The sequence below is a fragment of the Aotus nancymaae genome, unplaced genomic scaffold (genome assembly GCF_030222135.1).
Source record: "Aotus nancymaae isolate 86718 unplaced genomic scaffold, 86718_ANA_hifiasm-v0.15.2.pri h1tg000001l, whole genome shotgun sequence".
Lineage (NCBI taxonomy): Eukaryota > Metazoa > Chordata > Mammalia > Primates > Aotidae > Aotus > Aotus nancymaae.
In genome coordinates this window covers 5,298,267-5,322,947 of record NW_026988412.1, presented here as the reverse complement: position 1 = coordinate 5,322,947, position 24,681 = coordinate 5,298,267, and the positions used below count along the sequence as shown (strand labels likewise).

Genomic DNA, 24,681 nt, shown 5'->3' with positions numbered 1-24,681 from the left:
AATGCTGGGGAACCACCCCCACTCCCATCAGAGGGTGGGCAAACGTGAAAGAGCAGTCAAGGGAGATGGAGGGAGGGGGAGACAGCCATATCCCAGACCCCAAGGGAGAAGCATACAAAAGGAGGAGCAGCAGGGTTCCTGCAGAGCCTCAGCTCCCATGCACTTCCCTGGGACCTGTCACAGGCACATGCTCCACAGGTGGGCTCAGGAGGCATTTAATAACTAAACAAATGGGTAAAATTCCATAATGAGCAAGACAGGAACGGAAGCCAGTTACATCCTAAAGCCATACATCATTTTCACAAAGATTCTGTCTTTCAATATAATGCAAATTTAAATTCTAGGACTGTTTAAGGCCCCAAATAAATGAATCACCGAAAGTAAATGTCACAGCCTGGTAACGGGTAAAGAGGATGACTTTGCTGAACAATGTAACCAAATAAAATGGATGTTTTGGAAAAGGAAATTAAACACATGGAGGTATAAGATATTAGATTAAGTTTCAAGCCCTAATGATACACTCCTGGAGAGAAACAGTCCACTACTGCTCAAAAAGAAGAAAATACCCATATAACCAAGTTTAAGAATAATTCTGAGGAAATGATAAGAGCAAATGGAAATGAGAAAAAGATTTTCTTCAGGCTATTAAATTACAGACTTTTGGAGATGGTCTGTTCTCATATTGCCATGTCCTTCCGGCGTCAGGAGCTGAAGATCTCCCTCCTAGAATCTGAGATGCTCCACACATGCAATGGATTTGGAGTATACTGTTATTAGAAATGTTCAAATCAGTTCTTCTCTGGGGATTGATTTGTGAAGGAGCACATCCTTAATTATAGCATTTTCCATTTCCATCTTCTCCAACTCTCCCAGTGCGCCTCACCTTCAGTAAATCACCAAGTGAGAAAATGCCCTGTGACACTGTCGCTCAAAGTCTCACATCAGTAAAAATATAAGTGACAAGAAAATTAGTCATTCAGCCTATTTCAAGTCTAGAGAAAGTGCTGTCAGATTGAGTGAGAAAAGATTCAACAGGCAACTTCAATGATGAAAACGACTGAAAAAGTGACGAATCAATACGAACAATAGAAACCCTGAGTTCTGCCATGCTGACGCCAATAACTTGATTTCTGGGAGGAAAGGAGTCAATGTCACTTGAACTGTTTCTCTTTCACAGGTTTTCACTCATCCTAAAGACATCATAGGTTAGAAGCTGAAAAATGTACTCCCAACCTGAATTATAGAAAAGACCATTGCTAACATTTTTGGGGCATTTAATATCCACGAAGTGACAACACAATGGAAAATAATTAGAAATGCAGAACTGTCTCTAAATGTCTTGAATCCCGTTTGTGGGGAAGTACAGTTAAAGAGCAAGACACATGAACTGTAAACTCTGGCTCTGCCATTACTGACTCTAAGGCAAAAAAAAAGTATTAAATAAAATACGTTACAGGTATTATTTAGTGCAACATAATTTGAATTGAATTATCCAATATTGACTCTTCTATTTTGAAGGCAAAAGGCACTTTAATTTGGCCTACAGAAGAGTTTATTTCTAGGTTGATTCTAGAAATTAAATAGGATCATGATGATATGTGATAGATGACAAGTAAATGAAACTGACAAGTATAAGAAAACATCTGTCGTAGATACTCTGGTTATCTTTTCCTTTGAGACAGTCTTAATTGTTACCCACAAACATCTTAAGTCCACAAGAAGTCAGATTAGGCTCAGGTATGACAGAACTAAATTTTGTGGTCTAAAGTATTTGCACTAAGTTCTGTACAGATCTTCTTTTTTCATTTCTGAAAGCAATTTTGGGAAAATAATTCCTTTTCAGGGTATTTACAAAATTTTATCTATATTTTAGTTTTTTCTTCTGTACATTTAAAAATAATAAATGTCACTACCTCTGGAAGCAGAAAACAATATCTCTATGTTTCTATGAAATAATTATAATAGCTTAAAGGCATCGCAGTTTTCCAGGAAGATATTAATCTGATACCAAGTTATCAGATGTCAAGAAGAAATTCAAAGAAAAGTTAGGGGTTTACCAAATGAAAGTGACTTACAAAATAAGGAAAGAAGCCGCTGTGAAGGTTGCCAAGTGGCCTTCCTGGCCTATTCAGACTGCTCGAGGGCACACTGGGGTGCATAGAACACCTGAGTGATAAAATACTACTGCTGATCCACACTTGAAACTCAGTACACCCCGCAGACCTATCAGAGCAAAAAAAATACATAATGTCACAATTATTGAAACCTAACTGGAAATTTGGGGGAATTCTAATAACACAAAGCTCCCCATGATCAGAAGTAGCAAAAGTATGTTGGCCAGTTACTATTAAAAGCATCTGAGTTCCGGTTATTAATAATAGTATGTGATGCAACTGGCTCACTTAGGAAGAAGCTACACTAAGTGGACACAAGGGTTGAGTCATCACACCAATGGCCCTGGAGCACGTCTTTATCTGCAGCACTCTGAAGAGCTGCTCCATTTGTAGGCCTGGCCGGGCCCCTCAACAGACGCTGGTCTTGTGCAGACCAGAATGGCCAGATGAGCCTGCAGAATATGGGTTTCATTAATGTTATGGAAAGTGGTTTTGAGCAGCCAGAGGGCAAAAGCACCTCTTCTACGCCTTTTAGTTCTGTTCTAGTATTTGGTTCACTGTTAAGTTAAAAAAATAAAAATGATCAGGAAGTATATGTAAGTGACTTATGTAGTGCGGTATGAAAGTTTTAGGTTTGTTGTCAAGATTGGTTACGAAAATTCCGAGGGGCTGCTGGAATGACTTACTTTGTGTGCATATCAGGCTCAACTGTACTGTTCTACACCAGCTAATCTGGTTCTAGGCTGTGCAAAGAAAAAAATATACACACACAGCTCCAATGAAAATAATGAGTCTTGATGAAGGTCTAGGTGTTTGGGTGGGGTAGTGGAGCCACCTGTTCGCTAATGAATCTCCAGCTGAAGGGCACTGGGCTGAGAACCCCATACGGTGGTCATGCAGTCCTCTGATGCTTCTGCTTAGGGGTGAGGGAGTGAAACACTGTAATGATATTAGAGGAAGGCTTAAGAAGCAATAGAGCTTGGTGTGAAGTCCAGGCACAGTCACTGATATTCTCAGAGATCATCGGCAACACACAGCATACAGGATGTCCTTTTACAAATGCACCCCAAAGGGAAAAGTCCCTATTCTGACAGCCCTTCAGGTGTGGTGTCTGCAGCATGTGAATCAGACTACATCCTGAGCATTAAGTGGGCCCCTGGCCAGGCACCTCTGCTGATGCTGCATCAACCAAAGGTTACATTTAAATAATGATACCAATGAAAATGATCAAGGGTGGCTTTTAATGGGTTGAAGTTTTACAGGCTCTATCTCATTTAATCATCACAACTTCCTCCTGTAGTTTGTACTATCCTAATCTTTTCGTAGAGGAGGAAATTGAAGAGCAGAGAGGAAAAGTGTTCTGTTCCACCTCTCTCAGATGCTACCAGCAGGCTAACTTGAGCCTGGATCTCAGTCACGGTCCTGCCTCTTATGATCAGAATTCTCCCTCCAAGAGAAAAGACCAGTGAGGCCACAACTAGCACAAGGCCCAGTTCCATCTACTCACTGGTGTTTTTATAGAAAGCTGAAGGAACAAACTGTAGCCCTTCTTCCACTCTCTCCCATTGGGACTCTATTATCCAACAACTTCAGGAGAAAGAAAACTTACTGTGTTTCTTCCTGCAAATTAAACCTCAATACTTGCATTTCAAATACTTTTGGCTCTAACATGCCAGTGAGAGAAATCCCTGTGGGTTAGAGCAGGGACAGGAGTGACAGTTTCACTAAATCCCATCTGTGTGCCATTCTGTTTGCAAGGTGGGGGCTTCTGCAGCACAGCACATCAGCCCTGTGTCCCGCACTTATTCATGCAGACGTCTCTTCCCCTCTGTCATTCATCCCTTCGTTAGAACTCCCTCTGACTGGCTAGCCCAGGGGCTGCTGTCTTCCCGCCCCTGGTCCTGGCACTCCATTTCGGGTGGTGGTGGACAGCACTGGGCGCCGTGTGTGTCTTTCATGTCCTCCAGTGCTTCTGGGCACCGTTACCATGCACCTGCTGCAGCAGTCCCTTGGCTTTCAACTTGACGTGGGCAGTGTCATGCCAGTGACCACACAGGTTGTCAGTCACAGGAAAGCAATTTTCTATTGAGCTATGACTACATCTGGCCCAGGATGGATTGTGCAAGGGAAAAAAGCATTTCTCTTTTTTGGTAAGGGGTGTTTTCTTTTGTAGCTGGAGAACATATATCATCAAGCGCAGAGCAGGTATTTGGTCCTTCCTGAGTCTGATATTTGAACAACAGATTCAACATTTCTATTCCATTTCAGCAGGTACCTCTGAGTACTTAAATCTTGTCAACTTTTAAGAGTAAGGCAGAAGGAATTCAGGTAACAAGTCTGCTGCAGTCAGAAGAGAGATGAGAATTAGAAATTCTCTCATAACACATGCTTTAAAAATAAAATTTCAGATAAAAATGATGGGTATTTATCTTAACTTTGTATGTCTTTATATTCTGGGATTATTCTACTTTACTCTTCAATGAAAACTGTCTGCTTTTATGTTTTATATGCAAAATTCCCTGTAACAGATCCCATCTATTCTGACTAAACTCATAAAATATACAAATAACAGAAACAGCCCCCAGTGCTGTTAAAGATAAAATTCCCAACCCACACAATTCTCTGGGACTTTCCACATTTAAGCCTCACAGAGTCACTTGATATCATCTTTGTGACTAAAAATATAACTACAGTATTACTTAAAATTATAATCAAATCATTCTCTTGCAAATTAAGACACTTACTCTTAGGAAAAAAATAGCCAAATTGGATTTGGTGTGTCTTTTCTTGATAGATCAAAAGCAGTTCCATTAAATCAGCAGTTTTATATTAATGGCATAAGACACGACCCAGATGAGGAAAACATCCTTTGGAGCCATTTTGTACTTTATTTAAAGAGCAATGGAGATGATCCTCACAATTCATATGTGAGGCAGAATTGTATCACCGGTCCCAAGGCCAGGAAGCTGGCTTTGATCCTAAATGTGGTGGCTTATCAACACCAGAGAGCCCAGGTCTATCTTCTCTCAATCCCTCATTTCATCCTATTATTGTGCCTGCCACCCATCTATTCACCCACCCATCCATTCATCCACCCACCTACCTACCCATTCACCCATCTATCCACCAACCTATCCATCTGATATTTACTACGTCCTCCTATATATCCATTATTCTCCCTTCAGATGTGAGGAAAGTACTTCCTTCCATCTCAATCCTCTTCTAAATCTTTGATCCTATAATACTCAAACAACATAGTGAGATTACCCTATAATTAGCCTGAGTTCTGTTGGGGTGATATCTCACTTAGAATAAAAGAGACTATCTTTATGAAATAAAAACAAGCTACCCAGTGCTGGTGGAATAGGCTGCCACTCACGAAGGTCTTTGTAGCCATGAGCCCATTGGGTCCTCCAACAAGCCTCAAACCACATATGATAAAGCACAGACGAGGACAGAAGTGATGCTCTGAGACCACCCAGCTAGCGATGAGCAGGGCTGAAACTCAAGCCCCAGACGATCTGTTACACATGCTGGCCTCTTTCTACTCCCTCATGCTGTCTCAGTTTAATCTTTCAAACTTATTTAAGAAGCGTGTAACGTTCAGTGCTAAATTAATCCACAAATGTTGTTGTTTGGTGGTAACAGGAAGAATAAGGATAGATAAATTAGATTCTTCTTTCTCCCCCCAGAACCAAGAGTAGAACAAAATTGGCCATTTTTACATGCAATAAATGGTGACTTTTTAGCTAAATCATTATCTGTATAATTGTCATAAGAAGCTACAATTTAGAGGAATAAATGACTTTAATTCGATCCTTTCCTTTATGCAAGATTTGAAAAATTTAAATGAGCTCATTAACCCAAAAATTATCTTTCTGTGATTATTTCTAGTGATATTTTGAAAACAATCAGTACAAAATTCTAACATTTTATTAATTATTTTGAAAGGACATTTTCAAAGAGAGAATGAATTTGGTACCAGATATGGCTTCTGAAGTCATGACATGTTTCAACACTGGAGCACGACAGAGCTTCTCACTGTAAGGTCCTTTTGCACCACAATCAAAACATTGGGAGGGAATGGAATGAACTGTCATTCTTTCACTGCTATCTTCCAAGGGTGAAACATTTCTGGTAAATCCTTATTTTTAATTATGTGCCACTTGGTGTCATTCAGAAACCCTGAAGAGAGTAGAAGCACCCATGCAATGACTATGAACAAAAGAGAAACTAGAAATTCAGGCCTGATATTCCATGTGTCATCACAGATAAACAGGGTTTAAGTCAAAGCCCTGAGTTCATATTCAGATTCCTCTGAGTCCTGGCCGTATCTTAGGCAACTAGCTTGCCCTGCAGAACCTGCATCCCCTCACCTGTGAAAGGGGGTTCAGGGCTGATCTGCGGGACCATGCTGCAGTGAGGGCGAATGATGCCACAGGTATGCCTGTTTAGGATCACAGCAGCAGCTGCTGGACCTAGTGGCACCCCAGGTCGGTCAGTGGAACCTAACAGGGAGCAGCTGGCAAAAGAGCCACGTGGAGTGCAGAGCTCTGATTAATCAACCCACATACATCACAACATCACAACATACCACAAAAATACATGCAGTTATTATCTGACAATTCCAAATGTCACTTCTGCAGAATGTGTGCACCTCTCCACGCAGCAATAATTTCTATAACAGGCCTGTGTCCTGGGTTTTTCCTCTACACAAAGGTAAAGTAGAGGCTATCTTTAATGAGAAACATCCACTAATATTACTTGCACAGATTTAGTGAGAGACATAAATGGGTTATACATCCCTTAACTTGTAACTAATAATAAATTATATTTTGGTCATTAAAGCCATGTATCTTTTCAAAGAAGCAGTTGGTGAGAGAGACAGTGAGGACTGAAATAGGAACTGCAGTTGCTCCAGGGCTGGTGATCGTCTTCACTGTCAGAATTCATGAGAGGAAGCTCTGTTTATTTTTCCTTGATGACCCGACCACTATGGAATAAAACACCTGGGTAAATTTTCTGCAGAGGTGGGCCCAAGACTGTGCCTGTCCCACTGTGCCTGTCATAATGAGCTGCCTGGTGTCACAAGCCAGGTGACTGCCACGGGTTAAGCAACTAGGGCAGGGTGGAGAGTTACCAAGCAGAGGCTCCCTGAGCTTCGTGACAATGCTAACCTTTTGAAAGGTGAGCACAATATATATTCATTTCAGCAAGTCACCTAATGAGCTTTTAGATTTTTTTCAGCACAAATTAAAGGCACCTACTTGGATTTTTAAATCACTTGGTAATGCCACCTAATCCCCTTGAGTGGGAGAAAATTAAAAACAAGAGTCACAGCATTTCCTTAGAAAATCTTAACATAAAGTTAATGATTCTCTGAGAGAGACTAAATAGCAGACTATTTCAACGTTGGAAAATACATTCCACCATGCTATACATACATGGGGCAACAAAAAATTATTTATTCATTTAGGATGATTTATTTTGAAAAAAAAAAAAAAAACCACCCCAAATTCTAATCTCTCCAAATAGACTCATTTCTGAATATTTTTAAGAACTAGTCCACTTCCTCTTTTTACCAGGGAGAATCATTGTTATCATTAAATACTCCAATTCTGCAATTGCCCATCCCCAAGCTGTCCATGTGAAAGTGATTTGCTTGATCTGAATGCCCAGTGGCACTTGGTGCACAGGCAGAGCCTCCGTTCCAGCTGTCTGGAGGTGCACATCTGGCTCTCTGGTGAGCACCAAGTATCTCCTAAGTGAATTCTCCCCATTCTAAAGAGCCTACATTTTAAGAATGACTATGTAAATTCAGTGACAATCCACTGGGTCATTTCACATGATGTCAACAAACATCTAGTAACACTTCTATCCATTTGTCTGTCTCTCCATTCGGACATAATTGTCAAACCTACTATTTGCCAGTCAATCGTGTGCCCAAATTATATAATTCTCACAAAATCCTATGAAGAAAGTATTGTTACTCTCACTTTACAGCTGAAGAAATTAAGGCTCCGAGAAGCTCAAGATTAGGTCATAGGCAAACCAACATTAGCAGTTTCATATGGTTCCACATAATAATTTAGCCAGAGCCCAAAGAGGTGGTTGGGCAGGGAAGGGCTTTTCATACAATATCTTAAAAGAGGTGAAAGGAAGAAACTAGGAGGAGCACTCAAACCCTGCAAGGGGCCGGGGGGATCTGGAGAAGCTGCAGCCACGCACCGGAGATCTCCAGAAGCTGCCAGCCTGTGAGAAAACAGGAAGAAGTCCTTTGATGTAAGCTCTGAATACAAATTCAACCTAAAAATGCTGTACTTTTCTGTGCAAGCTGCACCAATAGTTTGACTTATCTCACGAGGCTGAAATGTTTCTCAGATGAGCTCTAACAAAGTAAAAGTATTCCCACACAAACCTATTCAGCTCATTTAAAATAAGCTCTTACTTAAAACTCCAGCACCACAGAGACAAGGCCACCGGATAAATGAGATAGTCTGGATGTTTTTGTGAGATAAAGACAATGTTCATGAAGGGTCAGGACTAGCATCTCTGCTTCAGCACACAACAGACAAGTGCTGAAATACTTCGAAATCCAGTGAAGTGTGCTTAACAACCATGTAGATGAAAGTTTTGACTATGTTCCTTGTACTCAGACAAGGCATGCGGCTGTAAAATACCTGTAGTGGAGAGGCAGAGGCAGAAGGGGTGGTGATATACTCGGGGTGTCTGTGACTTGTTCATTTGGGGGTCTAAAAAAGCCCCTGAAAAATCCAAGCTCTAGTAATGTAGCAAGGTCTGGCAGTGAGGAATAAAGTGTATAAAAGCAAAATGAAGACAAAAATAAGGCAAAATTTAATACACACGGTTAGTCTCTCCCAAACAAAAGTTGCTCATAGTCACACACACCGACCTCTCATGGGAACTGATGGAAAACGCCAGTAGTTCCTCGGTGAGGGTCCCGGGAAAGGTGCAGAGCTAAAACCCACAGTCAGCAACAAGGTCTTCAATTTTAAAATTAATTTCAAAGCAAGATGAGATGGAAAAGGTTGTAAAAAGCATCTTAAAAGCAAGCAGAAATGCTCTCAGTCCCCTGTGAGCTCTGCAGGGGACTGTTTCAGCCACAACCAGAAATGGCTGCAGGTGAGTCCCCGATATCCTAACATTAAAAACAGAGGGAGGCTATCAGCACAACCAAATGCTCAGAAGTGAAGATCAGGAGGAGAGGACCACGTTCTGGATGGGATGTGTTTGCTTTAAAGCAGTTTGCCATTGCCTTTCAACTGTTTGGGTAGAGGACTATCTTAAAATTCCTTTTAGAGGCTGGGAGCAGTGGCTCATGCATGTAATTCCAGCACGTTGGGAGGCTGATGCAGGAGGATCTCTTGAACCTAGGAGTTTGGGGCCTGTCTGGACAACATGATGAGACCCTGTCTCTAAAAACATATTAAAAACTAGATGAGTGTGGTGGTGCATGTCTGTAGTCTGTTACTTGGGAGGCTGAGGCTGGAGGATCGCTTGAGCCTGAGAGGTTGAGGCTGCAGTGAACTGTGATTGCACCACTGCACTCCAACCTGGGCAACATAGTGAGACCTTGTCTCAAAAAAATTTTCCTTTTAGAGAAAGGCATTCAAAGTGAACTTATGAAAAACAAATCCACAAGCTGTTCTCCTGTGTTCTGCCCTATGCCCAGGAGCTGACAGGACATCACAGAGAGATAGCTCCAATGGGAACTCTGTTCTTCCTTCACTTACAATTCCTGAACTCCATGTTTGCCAATGCTTGAGGTGCAAGGAATCTGGAAGTAGTGGACACTGCAGCCCCTTTTCCTCAAAGGAGGCCCTGCACAGACATCTGGCTGTTGATGCCAGATCCCCTGGATGAAGAAAATGGTCATGGGAAGCAGTGGGAGGGACAGGAGAATGCTGCAATGACGTGGAACTAAAGTCCATGATGCAGAGGTAGAAGCAACACTTCAGAGCTGGAGGGCGTTCACCATCCTGGGCAGACAGTGCGCACTCAGCACTATGCTAGATGCTGGGAGCAGCTGAGGAAAAGGGTACATCACAGCATCTGCAGTTAGGGGCACTATCTTTTGTGGGAGAAAAATCTATACAAATGCAGCTAATACAGAGCAGAAAAGGAGGTAAAGAATGAACTCTTGAATATAAGTATACTGAATCATATTATATCTGAAAGGGAAGAGTAGGGAGCAGGGGTCACATCCTTACTAGAAAGTTGGCTGCTGCAGAGCTGAAGATGCTGTGCCATAGCAAAGTGGGAGGAGCATGTGCGTCTCTCCCTTTTGAGGCAGGAGATAGGAAATGTGGCACGGCATGATTTTTAGCGAAGAAGAAGGCAGGCTGATGCTGGGTTCTTGGGAGTCTGCCCCAGAGTTCCAGTGTGGTGAAAGGAGGTGACTCTGTTCTCTTCACGAAGGGAATGGTGACCCCACCACTGGGATGTGTCTGCGGACACTGCCACAGGCAGGAACTGCACTAGATGGCCTTTCCAGGGACTGCTCTGGATTGAGCTCAAATGGACAAGAATCAAGATTAGTCTGTGAGCAGGAGTAGTAAAAATTCTTAGCAATTTCTTGCTCTAAATTCAGTTTAAATGAACAATCCCAGAAATACTGTAGCTGCTGAAGTCTTAAAATGGGGTGAGTTAACATAAGTTGACTCATACAAAATTGCTGATTTTTAACCTGCAAAAGCAGGATTTCATATGGTCTAACCCTAATACCAGAGAGTCACAGATTACTTGGAAAAGCCCGCTGGGCCCCAGATGTTTTCCCCTCTGTCTGCCTGAATCACAGCCCTGCCTGTGGACATTTCTCCCTCTCTCCAAGGCCACTTTCCAGGAAATAAAGCAGCCTCCAGCATATAGTGCTTCCAGAATCCTTCAAATAAAACCCCAAGAAGAAACCAGAGCTACTAAAATCCTTAGTACCTCCATGTTCCAAGTAAATCAGTTCAAGGGCTGTACGCATGTGCTTTGCATGAGTTTTCTGAAAAGATTTCAGTCTATTTAAATACCATTCCCTACCAAACAAAACAATTCAATAAGGTAGATCTTTCTTTGCTCAAACATGTTACTTATCTATTTCTTCTTCCAATGCCATCCCTAATATGACGAAAAAACTAGTGGGGGCTGATGAAGTGTATTTAAGTGTCATGGCAATACATGAGTAGGAAGGCAAAATGTCCCTGCCATCAGGCAGCCCTGGGCCCTGGCCAGGACACAGAGGCATAGAACAGCAGCCCAGGGCAGCCGTCTCACTTCCCCCAGGGAGACAAACACTGGATGGCTCTCAAAGGCATCACTGTGTTGACACCATTGTCTCTGCTGCCATAAGGTTGGAGGCAGAAGAGTAATCTAAATAGAAAAAGGAATAAAACCCTGGCCTTATCAACGGAGTGGGGTTCTGGGAGAGGCGATGTGTCAAGCCCCAGGCCCCTAGAAGGGAGGGAGGCAGGAAACTGTCATTTTGACTGCCCACTACGTCCTGCCAGATGTACTCATGCGCCATGCCTGATCTAATCCCTGCCACAGGCGGGCAGCCAGGGCGCCACCTCATCCCATCCTATGCATTGGTAATCATGGCAGCCTCACCGTGGAGACCAAGCTCCTGGACTCACTGATGGGAGGCTCTGAGCTCCGAATGCTGCTGGTGGGACCTTGGCAAGCTCCCCAGCCTTCCTGGGTCCTGTGGCCTCCTCTGCACAACGGCATCTGAACACAAACCATTTGTTCACATGTGAATGTATAATATGTATAATTTCATAAATGTTGGCTCAATAAATGTTGGCATTATTATAAGAAGTTCACCTTCTGTAAATGGTAAAAGTAAGGAGACTGGCAACCACAAACTACCCTGAGTGTCCTGAAGACTGCCTGGTCACTGAGGCACACATGACTCCGCATCCTCTCACATGCCACATCTCATCTGGCCACATATCCCCATCAATCCAGAACCTCACCACTTGTCACCATCACACACCACCATCCAAGCCACATAGTTGTCATTTTGTCCCTGGATTATGGCTATGGCCTCCTGCTTCTTCTGGTCTCTGTACCCAGCAGCAGGAGCCTTTCAGGGATGGTGCCCTCCTCTGTTCAGCCTTCCGATGTCTCCCATCTTATAGGAAAAGTGGAAGTCCTTAGTGTGGCTGGCAAGGCCCTGCCCCACTGGGTGCCTGCCCTGCTGTCACCTCTGTGGAATGTGGAGCCCTTCCCACACTTCACACAACGTGTGTGTGCTGTGCCCTCTGCCTGGGGTGTTCTTCCAAGACCCCTCTCTGGCTGTCTCTCTCACCTCCTTCAGGTCTTTGCTCAAGTAAGCTTTTCTCAGGTGGCACTGCGATCTAGACCCTTCATTCTCCCTTTTTGGCTTCAGTTTTCTCTTCAGTACTCACCATGCTCTAACTTCCCTGCATTTTCATGATCTAGCTTGCTTGCTGTCAGCCTCTTCCACTGAAATGGAAGCTCATGCGGGCATGAACTGTGGCACGTCTTGGTCAGCACTTTACCCCAGCGCCTAGAGGACAGGCCCCATACCTACAGGGGCTTAGAACTCACTCTCGCAGGCCAGCTGGCTGAAGGAACAATGGCTGCAGTGGTTCAAGCTCTTTATCCAAGTTCAGAGCATCCCAGTAAAGCCAGGGCAGTCGGGAATCTTGACTCTGTGGTTCTTGTGAATCCCACAAAGAGTGGTTCTTAACATGGGTCAGTGGACCCCAGGGGTCTCTTCTGGGTGATGATCAAAATTCAAGGGGTCCATGAACTTGGATGGTAAAAAGCACATCTTCATTCTCACTATCCTATCCTCTAGCTGAAACGAAGCATTTCTTTCCATTATATATAGGAACAAACCACAGTGATACTACCTGTGACTGTGTCACCAGTAGAAATCAGATATTTTCATGTTGCATTATATTGTTGCTAATGTCTCAAAATATGGTTCTGCTCATTACCACTTCAAAATTATAGTGATTATTGCACCTACTACTAGAGCTTGCAATAAAAGTGTTCCTTTATTACTATATATGTATTTAATGCATGAATAAAGGTGTTCCTATATTACTATATATGCATTTGATTTAAAAAGTATTTCACTATAACTGATGTGCTTTGGAATCCTATATGCCTTATGGTCTGCATTTATAAACATTCTGAGAAGTGCAAGACATCCATGGCACAAAGAAGGTTGACAGACTGCCTTTGAGACTGACTCCCTTTATCTCTTTTAGTGTCCCTGCTAAGTTCCAGGGTATGTCCAAGGTCCAGCCCTCACAGGCAGTGATCAGAGTGACAAGCAACCAGGGACCACAGGCAGCATGGGCCCGGGGGCTGCCAGGCACTGTGCTCGGGACTGCACCCATGCCAACTGTCCAGTCTGGGTTTCTAGCTCCAGATCCAAAGACAGGGTCAAGGTGGGGTCTCCAGTAAGACTCTCACATTTGACTGAAAACAAAACGGAGTTCCAAGCTAGCAGGTTAAAAGGTGGACTATTTATTTTTATATATGCATTTTTTCCCCAACAACTAAATTCATATATATTTACTTCATCCTTACAGAATACATATGTAAAATGGAGGCCGAGAAATAAATCCTTTAGAGAAAAGGCATGAAATTGTGTTGTTCTTCTGATTTCTTGTTTCTCCTGAGCAAACTTGGGGTCACTGTCCATTGGGAAAGACCCAGTGTGCAGAAGGGGAAGAAAAGCACATTCATTAGACCACTGTCTGTAGCAGCCCCTGCACTAATTACTTTTCATGTAGCATTTATTTACCATCTCTTTCCATACTATCTCAGGCATGAAAACTGAGGTTGGGAGACATGGTCTGGCTTGGCTCAAGTCACTCTCCCAATTTATTACTAAGTCCCTGACTGCCATTTGATAATACACTGAGAGATGCCACAGACCTAACATTCATCCTTCTAAGCAATCCTGTTTTCACTTTTTGAGATAGGTTCTCACTTTGTCACCCAGGATGGGGTACAGTGGTGTAATCTCAACTCACTGCAGCTTTGACCTCCTGGCTCAAGCAATCCTCCTGCCTCAGCCTCCCAAGCAGCTGGGACTATAGGCGCACGCCACCATGCCCAGCTAACTTCTGTATTTCTTGTAGGGATGGGGTTTCATCATGTTGCCCAGGCTGGTCTTGTATTCCTGACCTTAAGCTATCCACTGGCCTCAGCCTCCCAAAGTGCTGGGATTATAGGCGTGAGCCACTACACCCAGCCCCTGGTCACTTTTTACAGTTAGGCACCACTGAAGAGACTAACTACCCAACTGGAAACATTTTTCTCATTCCTATTTTCCCATGATAGAGACTGACCCTGGGGGGTGGGCTGGGGAGGGTGAGGAGATTGTTCAATGAAAAGCTGCAGGCATAGTTCAAGTCCCTCTGAATCCACAGCTACATGCACAGCTTCAGAGCAATACAAAACAGGTAATTTAATTTCATAAAATGATCTTTCTACAGTCTGTTTTTTCCTCCCAGCCTATTGAAATGTACACACCACGAGTACAAAGTACAAGGTACTGCTCAGCTGTAATTTTACTTCTGCACATATTTAATGTGCTACTGGGATGAAACATTTCATGGTTCCTGTGCTTAGCAAATGAAATAAATCAATGTGTTAAGAGAAAGCGATTTTGTTCTTGCCGTTTGGGGAAAGTGCTCTTTACTTTTCTATTAACAAAAACTTAATGAACCATTTCACATTCAAAACCCCCTAGAAAGGTCATAATGTCTATTTCTTAATTAAGTTTTTACAAGTCAAATAATGCTAATTTTCTTTTATATCTCCACACGGGCAGCAGCACTTAAAAAAAATTACTGAGAATAAACACCACCACAGAGCGAGGACTATTTCAGTGAGTTAAATATAGATGCTTGTAGGGCTTTATAAGGGAAGATAGAGAAAGCAAAATGACCTGGCCCAGAATTTATTAAGTATAATCAAAGAAACAGGGTATTTGGGTTGCCATGGAATTTGGGCCAAAATAAAGTTTCTTGTATGGTGACAACTTGGAATTATGCTTCTAAACAGGAAGCATAATAATGCCGACCTGCTCTATGAAAGAGTGGTCACTCAGTATTGAAGTTCTTTTTCTTGGATTTATTTTAAATGTTTATGCTTAAACTTCCCAGCCTGTATTAAATAGGCCTAGGCTTTGTATGATATAGAAACAGGTACTTGAGGCTCACTGCTGGTTCGTTCTTGGGCCAGTCTTATTTTTTTTCATCCTAATTGCAGCAGACAGCATCGGAGCTTTGTCAGCTTTACCTGCTCTGAATAGAAGCACTTTTGGCCCCCTTGTCAAAGACTAGGGAAGAAAGCCCGCACTCCGGTTGGCAGCAGTCTTGGATTCTCGCCCCCGGCCATACTGTGCAATCATGCTGTTTATTCCACTGTAACAATCAGACAGCAAGAGCAGAGCACCTGGTACTCCCCGGCCCGGGCCTTCCTTGGCAGCTGACGGGCAACCTCGCCGCCAGGTGGTCGTGCTTCAATTACATTAGCTAGCCATTCTAGGGTTAACGAGGACCCACTTTCTTCAGAATGCCCCGGGAAAATCAGTTATTCATAAAAAGACAGTATGCCTTTTGTTGATCATTGAACAATGTTGCTGAAAATCCATTAAATTAAATTCTCTTTATTGGGCTGAATAATGCAATAGCAATAGCCCCAGATAGAAGTTTGCATGTTTATTTACCAAATTTCTGAATAATTTATACATGGATCCTGGCTCTTTTATTAGTTAGTGGCCAAATGCTTCTTCGGAATGGAGCAGTGTAGCTCTGCCTTCATCTTAACATGCACCAACACCCGCAAATAAAAAACAAACAAAAGCCAAATTTAATGGAGTGGTCAGAAAGGGAAATCTTATTTTAATTCAGAATTCACATTCCAATTTTCTTTTGCAAGAGGACTCTCACGTGTTTTGGCATGAATTTACGTAAGATGCTCTTTGGGAGCTGTTTCATACGCGCACCTTTTTCGTAACAGAAAATGAAAGAGGAGGAAACAAGTGGAAGTGTGACGCCGTTAATCTCCAAGTCAGGGAACTGCTGCCAATGTTTAGGTGGAAGGTGACCCGGACGAGGTGAGTCTGGGTGGACCTGTGGCTAGCCTGTAGCTGAAACAGACGAACGGCTAGAACGTCACCTTGCCTTCCCCAGGCCTCTGCAGCAGTGACCACTGCGACGGCAGAGGCAGGTCAAGGCAGGACCGCAGCAGAAGCAAGCTCCCTTCCCTCAGTCCTCTGCCATCCTCTGCTTCTCTCCCTCAAGACCAGAGAGGGGGCTGCTGCAGCAGCTCTCCCTCTCTCCTTCTGGCTACGCTCGAGACTGCCCATGGTTGGAGCACTGGCCAGCAGCCTCAGATACAGAGCTGCAGAGTTGACCTGTGCTGGAAAAGCTATAAGTGAAAGCAATGTAAGAAAAACAAAGGTACGGAGGTATCATTGAGTCTTTTAAATACTGCTGTCCTGGGCATGTAGTCTTAGCTGTTCTGGAGATCATTTTAAAACAGGATTTTTCTTTTTTTAATTTAGAGGCAGCATCAACAGAAAATGAAATTATCCTGAAGTACAGATTATTTATCAAAAAGAACATAAGACAAGCAAAGAAAGAAATTCTACCGGAGTTCACTTTCATTTAAGAAAAATTTTTTTTACTGTTTTTCAGAAATGAAGAAGAGCAGCTGAATAAATTTAAAGAAAAAGGCATAAATATTATTAGTAGTCTGTGAAAATATTTTTAGCAATTAGTGACAATGCAGTTGGAAGACAGAGGGCAGTGGCTAAGAAAGTGAGCACCAAGCCTGGGTGTGAATTTGCCTCTCACTTGCCGGCCGAGAGATCTTAGGCAAGTCATTCAGCTTCTGTGTTTTCACTTCCTTTCTTGCAAAATGGGACAACAACCCTATTTTCTAGTGATGATAAAGTAGACAGGAAATATTTAGCACATTTTACACATCATAAGAGCTCATTAAATTATGACCTATCAGTCATAATTCATTTCAAAGGTGCGCATATGAAACAGCTCCCAAAGAGCATCTTATGTAAATTCATAAACCAAGAGATAATTGGTGGGAATGTTCTACACTTTCAGATACCATGAGGCATCTGCACTCGCTCTCTGTCATCTTAGCCTAATTCAAGTCATGGGCATGTACTCAGCTACTCTTGGTCCTTTCATGTAACCATCTCATTCATTTCCTTTGCAGTAAAATAACAAAAACAAATTAAAACCAAAGAATAACTGTATTATATTGCTAATGAAATATCTAGAGATTGCAATCGGACATTCAGATATAAATGTTTTAGTTTTGCTCCCTCATCATTTTCAATAAACGCTCTGGCTTTGGCTTGGCATTTATCTTCCTAAAGCAGCCTGGTGTTTGGTCACAATGTGAGGTTCTAGTAACGTTATCTGTGAATTATAAGATCCACCTTGAACAAGGCTCCAGCACAAAGGTATTAGAATGTGCTGATGACAAGCACACACTCTTCTACTGCTGAAAAACAATGGCTGACACTTCTGTATGAACAGACAGAAGGCACATCAAAGGCAGCCTTTTACAGAGAAAAATTGTGTGATGCCCACTTTAATCTCTCTAAAAATCTATGCACGAACTGAACCCAATTTCATTTTTCACATAAACACTAAGGCTTGATACAAGGACATCTTTTTTTTTTTTTTTTAACTGCTAAAAGATGAAGAGACAAAAGATATGCTAGCATAGCCTTTGAACTTTTTAAAGCTCTATCAATGGACCATGATACTTAACCACTGATACAAGGGCAGAGATTTTACAATAGCTGCATTTAAAGCATTCTGACTAAAACCAGTCATTATTATAGATTAAAGAAAAGCATTAATATCCACATTTTCCTTATATAGTTTTTATACTTTTAACCCTTTGATCAATTAAAAAAGGTCTAAAACGGTAAGATTGTAATACCAGAAGGATTTGTAAAATTACCATGGCATGGGGATATAATTTGCAGGGGATTGTATTCATTTCCTGGATGAGAAAGGATGCAGGAAAAGCATGTTTTTGGGTGGGGATGGGGGAAGGAGTCCTCCAGTGAATGGAGGTGTTCGAACTGAGATAATCCAGACGGTGACTCTTCTGACATTGCATTATTTTCTGGGGGCATGGGGGAACTATGAAGTGATGTCCCCAGATGCCTCTTGATCTTCACTCTTTTCTCCTTGTATCTCTTGAGCCTTGGGTGTCCCATACCAAGTACCCCTAATTGTGAAGCTGGTGCTGCTTGTCTTTCATAGTTGCAGCCACCTCAATCTTCCAGCATCCCTAACTTCCTTCTGCCTACCAGGATGCTGTGCAAGGCTTACCACATGACATCCACGTAAGGTGGAGTCCAGCTCTGTGGTCAGACTGCCAGTGCTCCACGCCCACCATAACCACTACAAAGCTCTTGAGGAAGTCAGGTGACCTCTCTGGGCCTCAGTTTCCTCATGGCTAAATGGTGAACACAGTGGTACCCACATGAAACGCTTAATACAGTGCACAACAAAAGCTAAGCCCTGTATAGCTGTTAGCCGCTATCTTTCACTCTCAGATCTGGAAGAAACCATGGGGGAATCTTGACTCCATCTCCCACAGCAGCAGCAATCCTTTCTTCCTAGTCCTTGGGCATCTGTGAATCCCTGCTAAGGGGGCTGCTTAATGCCTTAGGGCAGCAGCTCTCCTTCCTGGATGCACTTGAGAATCACCTTGTGGTTAATCAGCACCAATGCCTGGTCCCCACTCTAAACCAAGTTACCCAGAATCTCTGGGGTGGGTGCTGGGCATCGGTCAATATTGGAACTCCTCATGTGATTACATGTGCAGTCAGGGTTGGGAATCATAGTTTACGGCAATGCAACAGACAAACTTCCTCTGGAATCCTCCTGTCTGTACAGAGCCACAGAATGGGACAGCAGGACCTCCAGGGGCCTGCAAGCAAGAAATGTGTCAGATATGTGTCAAAAATGAATGCAAATTCACGGCTTGCATTTATTTTAATACAAAAATGTTGCATATGATTAACTATCAAGTGCTGCTGATGTTCTGGAAGAGTATGCTATGCGTCTCCTGGGACTCACCTACACCCTAGCACATCGCCTGGTTTCCCAATTTTGAGGAGTTCTTACTTATTTCAAGAAATTTTAAAACTTTTTATTGACAAACACACACACAATACACAGAAGTATACAGCTCAATGAATTTTCACAAACTGAACACACTCACGTTACAAGCACCCTGATTAAAAAAAAAAAAAAAGGAAGTGTCACCAGCACCTTCCTGCTGCTTTCCGGACACTCTCCCCCTTACTGCAAGGACAACTCCTCTCCTGATACACTGCAGATTAGCCTAGCAGATACTGTCAGTTTTCCCAAGTGGTTGATTGAGCCAATTTACATTTCCACCAGCAGCATTTGAGAGTTTTAGTTGTTCTCCAGGGCGCGGTGGCTCACGCCTGCAATCCCAGCACTTTGGGAGCCCAAGGCAGGTGAATCACAAGGTCAAGAGATCGAGACCATTCTGGCTAACATGGTGAAACCCTGTCTCTACTAAAAATACAAAAGATTAGCCAAGTGTGGTGGCACACTCCTGTAGACCCAGTACTTGGGAGGCTGAGGAAGGAGAATCGCTTGAACCCGGGAGGCAGAAGTTGTGGTGAGCCGAGACTGGGCCATTGCACTCCAGCCTGAGTGACAGAGAGAGACTCTGTCACAAAACAAACAAACAAACAGCAGCAGCAACAACAACAACAACAAAAGCAAGAAAAAAGAGTTCTAGTTGTTCTACAGTCTCACCGACACTTGGTATTTTTCATGTTACTTTTAATAGAGGAGTCAGTCCCCGCTTCTCCATGATTTCCTTTTCCATAGTTTGTTACTTGCAGTCAAGCAAGGACTGAAAATATTAAACGGAAAACTGCAGAAATAAACAATTCATGTTTTAAATTGCACACTGTTCTTTCCTTTTGTCCCGCGGGTCCATGCCATATGTGCTGCCTAACAGTCACTTACAGGATCAATAGCTGCAGTATCGCTAGTGCTCTGTTGTGTGTGCCTCAAGTCACTCTTATTTTACTTAATAGTGTCCCCAAAGTGTAGAAGTAGTGATGCTGGCACATTGTATAATTGTTTCATTTTATCATTGGTTATTAATTTCTTATTTTGCCTAAATTAGAATGAAACTTTATAATAGGTATGTATGTATAGAAAAAGCATAGAATATATAGGTTTTGGTACTACCTGAGGTTTCAGGTATCCACTGGGCATCTTGGAATGTATCCCCTGTGGATAAGAGGGAATTACTGAACTTGAGATGCTTGAATTTAACGTCTGACTATTCCATAAGTGCCTGAGTTTTGCAAGGAGATTCACGAAGATGGAAGCCCGCTACACCCAAAGTGCTGAATTTTGCATGGCAGAAGGACAGATAATGGAATAAATATATTGGTCAGATGTTGGTTCTGAGTATGGGGGCGACTGAATGATATTTACTCTGTTCCTGGAACTAGAAGCTGGGGAGATCCTCCCCACCATAATCTAATCTGGGCATTGGCTCAACTTGTGGCCCTGACTAGTCCACGTCACTCAGAAAGGGGTGCTTCTTCAAACTCTTGTTTAAAAAATAAACCGTAACAAAAAAAGGCCAATCAACCCACCCACCCAACTAGGCTATCTTCTCCATGGCTGCCCGCCAGGGATGGGTAAAGGACACAGCATAGCCTCTCAATAGTGCTTTTCTCTCACAGCACCAAAACACTTCTGATTAATGGTCAAACAGGTTCTTAGGAATTACATTTCCGTGTAATTTTCATTATAAATAAATTTAATTGCCCAATGTCTTTACTATTTTAAGGACCAGTATGCAAATAAGTATACTCTTAAAAAGAAAAACTGGCAAAATCCAGCAACTGCTTTGAAAGAAGCTGTAAGATTTGAACTCATAAGCGTTTTCTGAAAAGCTGGACTCAGAGCCAAAACTAATGCATTCTGCTACCACTAAACAATGCACATTTGCTTTGGAAAAATCATTTTTAAATGACTGAATTTACAAACATAGTCCATTTTCTTCTTAGAGCTAAAGTATCATCTCTGTGCTGTGGCAACTTTTTTTTCTTTTAAAATCCTCTTTAACAGGAGCTGTGGTTAGTAAAATTTTATATTCTTACTTAAGTACATGTTCTTTATAGAAATCAAAACTGTAACCTCTTTGGATTGCTGAATGAATGTATATGTTTCTAGCTAGTAGGTATGGACTGCTAAAACATAAAAATTTGAGATAGCCTCCCTCAACTTCCCCATTTTGAAGGTTTCACATAAAAACAAGTGAAAACCATTTAGAGAAATGAAAAAACAATTCTGAATGCTTTTTAAATTAGTTAAACACATAGCCAGCAGATTACCAGTCCTTTGTTTTGAAAACCATATCCTCTTACAGTGAAGGAGGGAAATTTTCAAACTATTAGATTGCCATTACTTTTAAAGGCAAAAACTGCAATTACTTTGCACCACTCTAAATAGGTTTTGAAACTAACAAGGAGGAGGAGATGAGAATGATGAGGAGGAGGAAAGTGGCAGCCAACACCAGAAAAAGAAATGACAGTACCTTGGCTCTGCAGGACTGCTGTAGAAAGCAAATGCATTACTATGCATAGATGACACTGCACTGCTCAGCACTGCCCTGAGTAATACAAAGCTGACTTGCGTGGGTACAGGTATAATGCAGAGGGCAAATATTCCACTGGGCCTAGTGGTTCTACATAAATGATAAAGTGAGTGACTTGCTGGGATGAGCTAGTTCCTGCAGATTCAAAATGTGTCTGGGGCTGTGACAGGGTAAGAACCCTGCATGCGTTCTCTGGAGTGACAAGTCACCGAGCCTCTTTGGCTGGCTGTGCCCAAACTCACATTTAGGAAATGTTCTAAGGCCAATTCCACTCTGGAACTCTCAGGCTGCCATAGTTGTGTTAAGTTTTAGTTTGATAGCCCATGTGTCATGAAGTCAAAACTCAGTTAAACTGATCTCTCAGCTGATTGGCAGAGATAGCATTTTAATTATCTTGCTTGTAGATTTTAACACAATTGCATATAAAGCAAAGATAATTTTTTTCCATTTGTGCTTTTTATTTCATTAAGATAAAAGTGGTTTGAGTCCCTTTTTTAATGAGTTAATAAAGGAAGGGGGCTATCCATTGTCCAGCACCGGAAGGTGGTCAGCTGTCTGACTTAGTGGCAGTATTGAGAATGTACTAACATGGCAAGCAATTCAAAAGTTTCCCGAGGAAAGATGTATTTCATTTGTTAATTGATTTTTAAAGGCTTTATCACTAAAACAGCATTGGAGACACTGCATACAATAAACAAAAATAACATTCACTACTGGGCATAATGCCCAGAGAAACCAGCTACACAAACACCATGCTAAAGGAAAAAGATGGTCCCAAGACAGACCAAAATGGTTCAAGATGCAGAGAGCTCAACAGCAAGGGGCTCCAGAGAAGCTTCATGAACACAGTCCTGGGCTCTGGCAGATGTACTGTCAAGGCAGCTAAACCCTCATCACAGCACCTGTGCACAGATTCCTCTGATTAGTAAACAAAGTTGGTTTTCACGCATTCTCTATGCTTTGTAATGCAAAAAATTAGGTTGAATTATATCAAATTGCCTTTTTTACTAGGTCAAATTCTTCCATATGTTAATCCCTTTTGCTTTTACCCTCATGGTACTTAGTGTGAAGCAACTTTAACATTGATTTCCCAATGTGTTAACTATTTATAATGGCTAGATGAGAACAAAAATATAGTCCTCTTCCCTCCCCAGTTTGGATGGGGGTAGATAAAAATTATTTTTGAAAAATGAATATTCAGATGTATTTTTCACCATTATAGGAACACGAGTTAACACTGTGATGAAAATAGCTGAATACAACATGAATGTAGAACCCTATCATATTTCAAGATAGAAGGAAATTCCAGGACTTGAGAGTACTTGACAGGGTAGAGAGGAGTTTAATCTCAATATTAAATAGGCTTGGCCGGGTGCGGTGGCTCACGCCTGTAATCCCAGCACTTTGGGAGGCCGAGGCGGGTGGATCATGAGGTCAAGAGATCGAGACCATCCTGTTGAACAGGGTGAAACCCCATCTCTACTAAAAAATACAAAAATTAGCTGGGCATGGTGGTGCACGCCTGTAGTCCCAGCTACTTGGGAGGCCGAGGCAGGAGAATTGCTTGAACCCAGGAGGCGGAGGTTGCGGTGAGCCGAGATCGCGCCATTGCACTCCAGCCTGGGTAACAAGAGTGAATCTCTGTCTCAAAAAAAAAAAAAAAAAATATTAAATAGGCTTTAAGAAAAGACACAAGACACATGAACCATAGGTTGTCTGGTTGTTAAAAATCAGGATTAAGCTCCTGGTCTTAGTTGGTAATAAAAGTGTTAAGTAAATAAATGTGGCTAGTTTTATGCCGTTTTTCATATAATATCAAATTTATCAGGTCTTTGAACAGGTGCCAACAAAACACCTCTAAATCCAGACAGAATTTTGTAACACACTAATCACACTAAAAATTAAACAGATAATGAAATTTTAAAAAAAGTATTACTTAAGTCTTACTATTTTCCAAGAAAAACAGTTGTTACTCCATTACTTTTAAAAGAATTTATTCCACAAAATTTCCCAGGCAATTCTCTGGAAAGAAATATTGGAAAACAGAAGTAGCATTTTTGATATTCAAGTATTTCCGTAACTTTAATTTGAGAAGGAAAAACCTCAAAGTTACAAGTATATTTTTACTTTACTGAAAGAAAATATAGCTTTTAAAAAATGTTAACCTTTCCTCCTACCGAAGGGAAAGACTATGAAAACTGGCCAGTGATTTCTTACTCAAAAAGTGACCAGACTTTGGGTTTATGAATATATATTGAAAAAAACAAAGTAAATCTGCCTTCAAGTTTAGACTTAACAGGAGTTTGGTGGGTCCATAATTAGCACCTCCCATGGCGGGCTTTCTAGAATCTTAACACAGAAAACCTGGAATGCACATCTTATTCAACAACCTGAGGAGACAGAGAGCTTTTACAGGCAAAAACACATTATGAAGTTCATTAATTAAACAGTGCGGGTGGAGCAGATGGATGCTACCTACGCTTGAATGACGATAAATTGGGACAGAGGTTTGCAGTCCTTAATGAAGCTCCATAAAATGAATGATTACATAGTGATCACAAGTAAACAAACCTGAGAGAAGAGCTGGATTATAGGGCAACAAGTCCTGCAACATGGTAACAAGAAGACCAACATGTATGGAAGTACCTAGTACACAGAGCACCTTGGACATCATTCAGTCCCATACCAACCCCAGGGCTGAGGAAAGCTGTACGAGTCTACAAAGAGTTAAACATGAAATAACAGTCGGTGGGGCAATAATATAAAAATGCCTGGCCATGGAAATGAACAGAGCAGAAACCTTTTTGTCACATAAAATCCATTATTGAGAATGAGACACTCAAGTTTCCTTTTA

The 24,681-nt window shown here is 42.0% G+C and overlaps 1 protein-coding gene across 4 annotated transcripts in view; it reads right to left on the bottom strand.

Annotated features, from left to right (window-relative positions):
- The window catches only part of RALGAPA2 (Ral GTPase activating protein catalytic subunit alpha 2), a 330,878-nt gene that overhangs the window by 33,266 nt on the left and 272,931 nt on the right, over nucleotides 1-24,681 (bottom strand). The window contains exon 38 of one of the 4 annotated variants that reach the window (XM_064375285.1): nucleotides 2,071-2,223. The exons of the other annotated variants lie outside the window; for them this stretch is intronic. The gene's annotated coding sequence lies outside the window, so the exon portion shown is untranslated. Of the gene's footprint in view, nucleotides 1-2,070; nucleotides 2,224-24,681 lie in introns of those variants that run through there. 4 annotated transcript variants of the gene reach the window in all.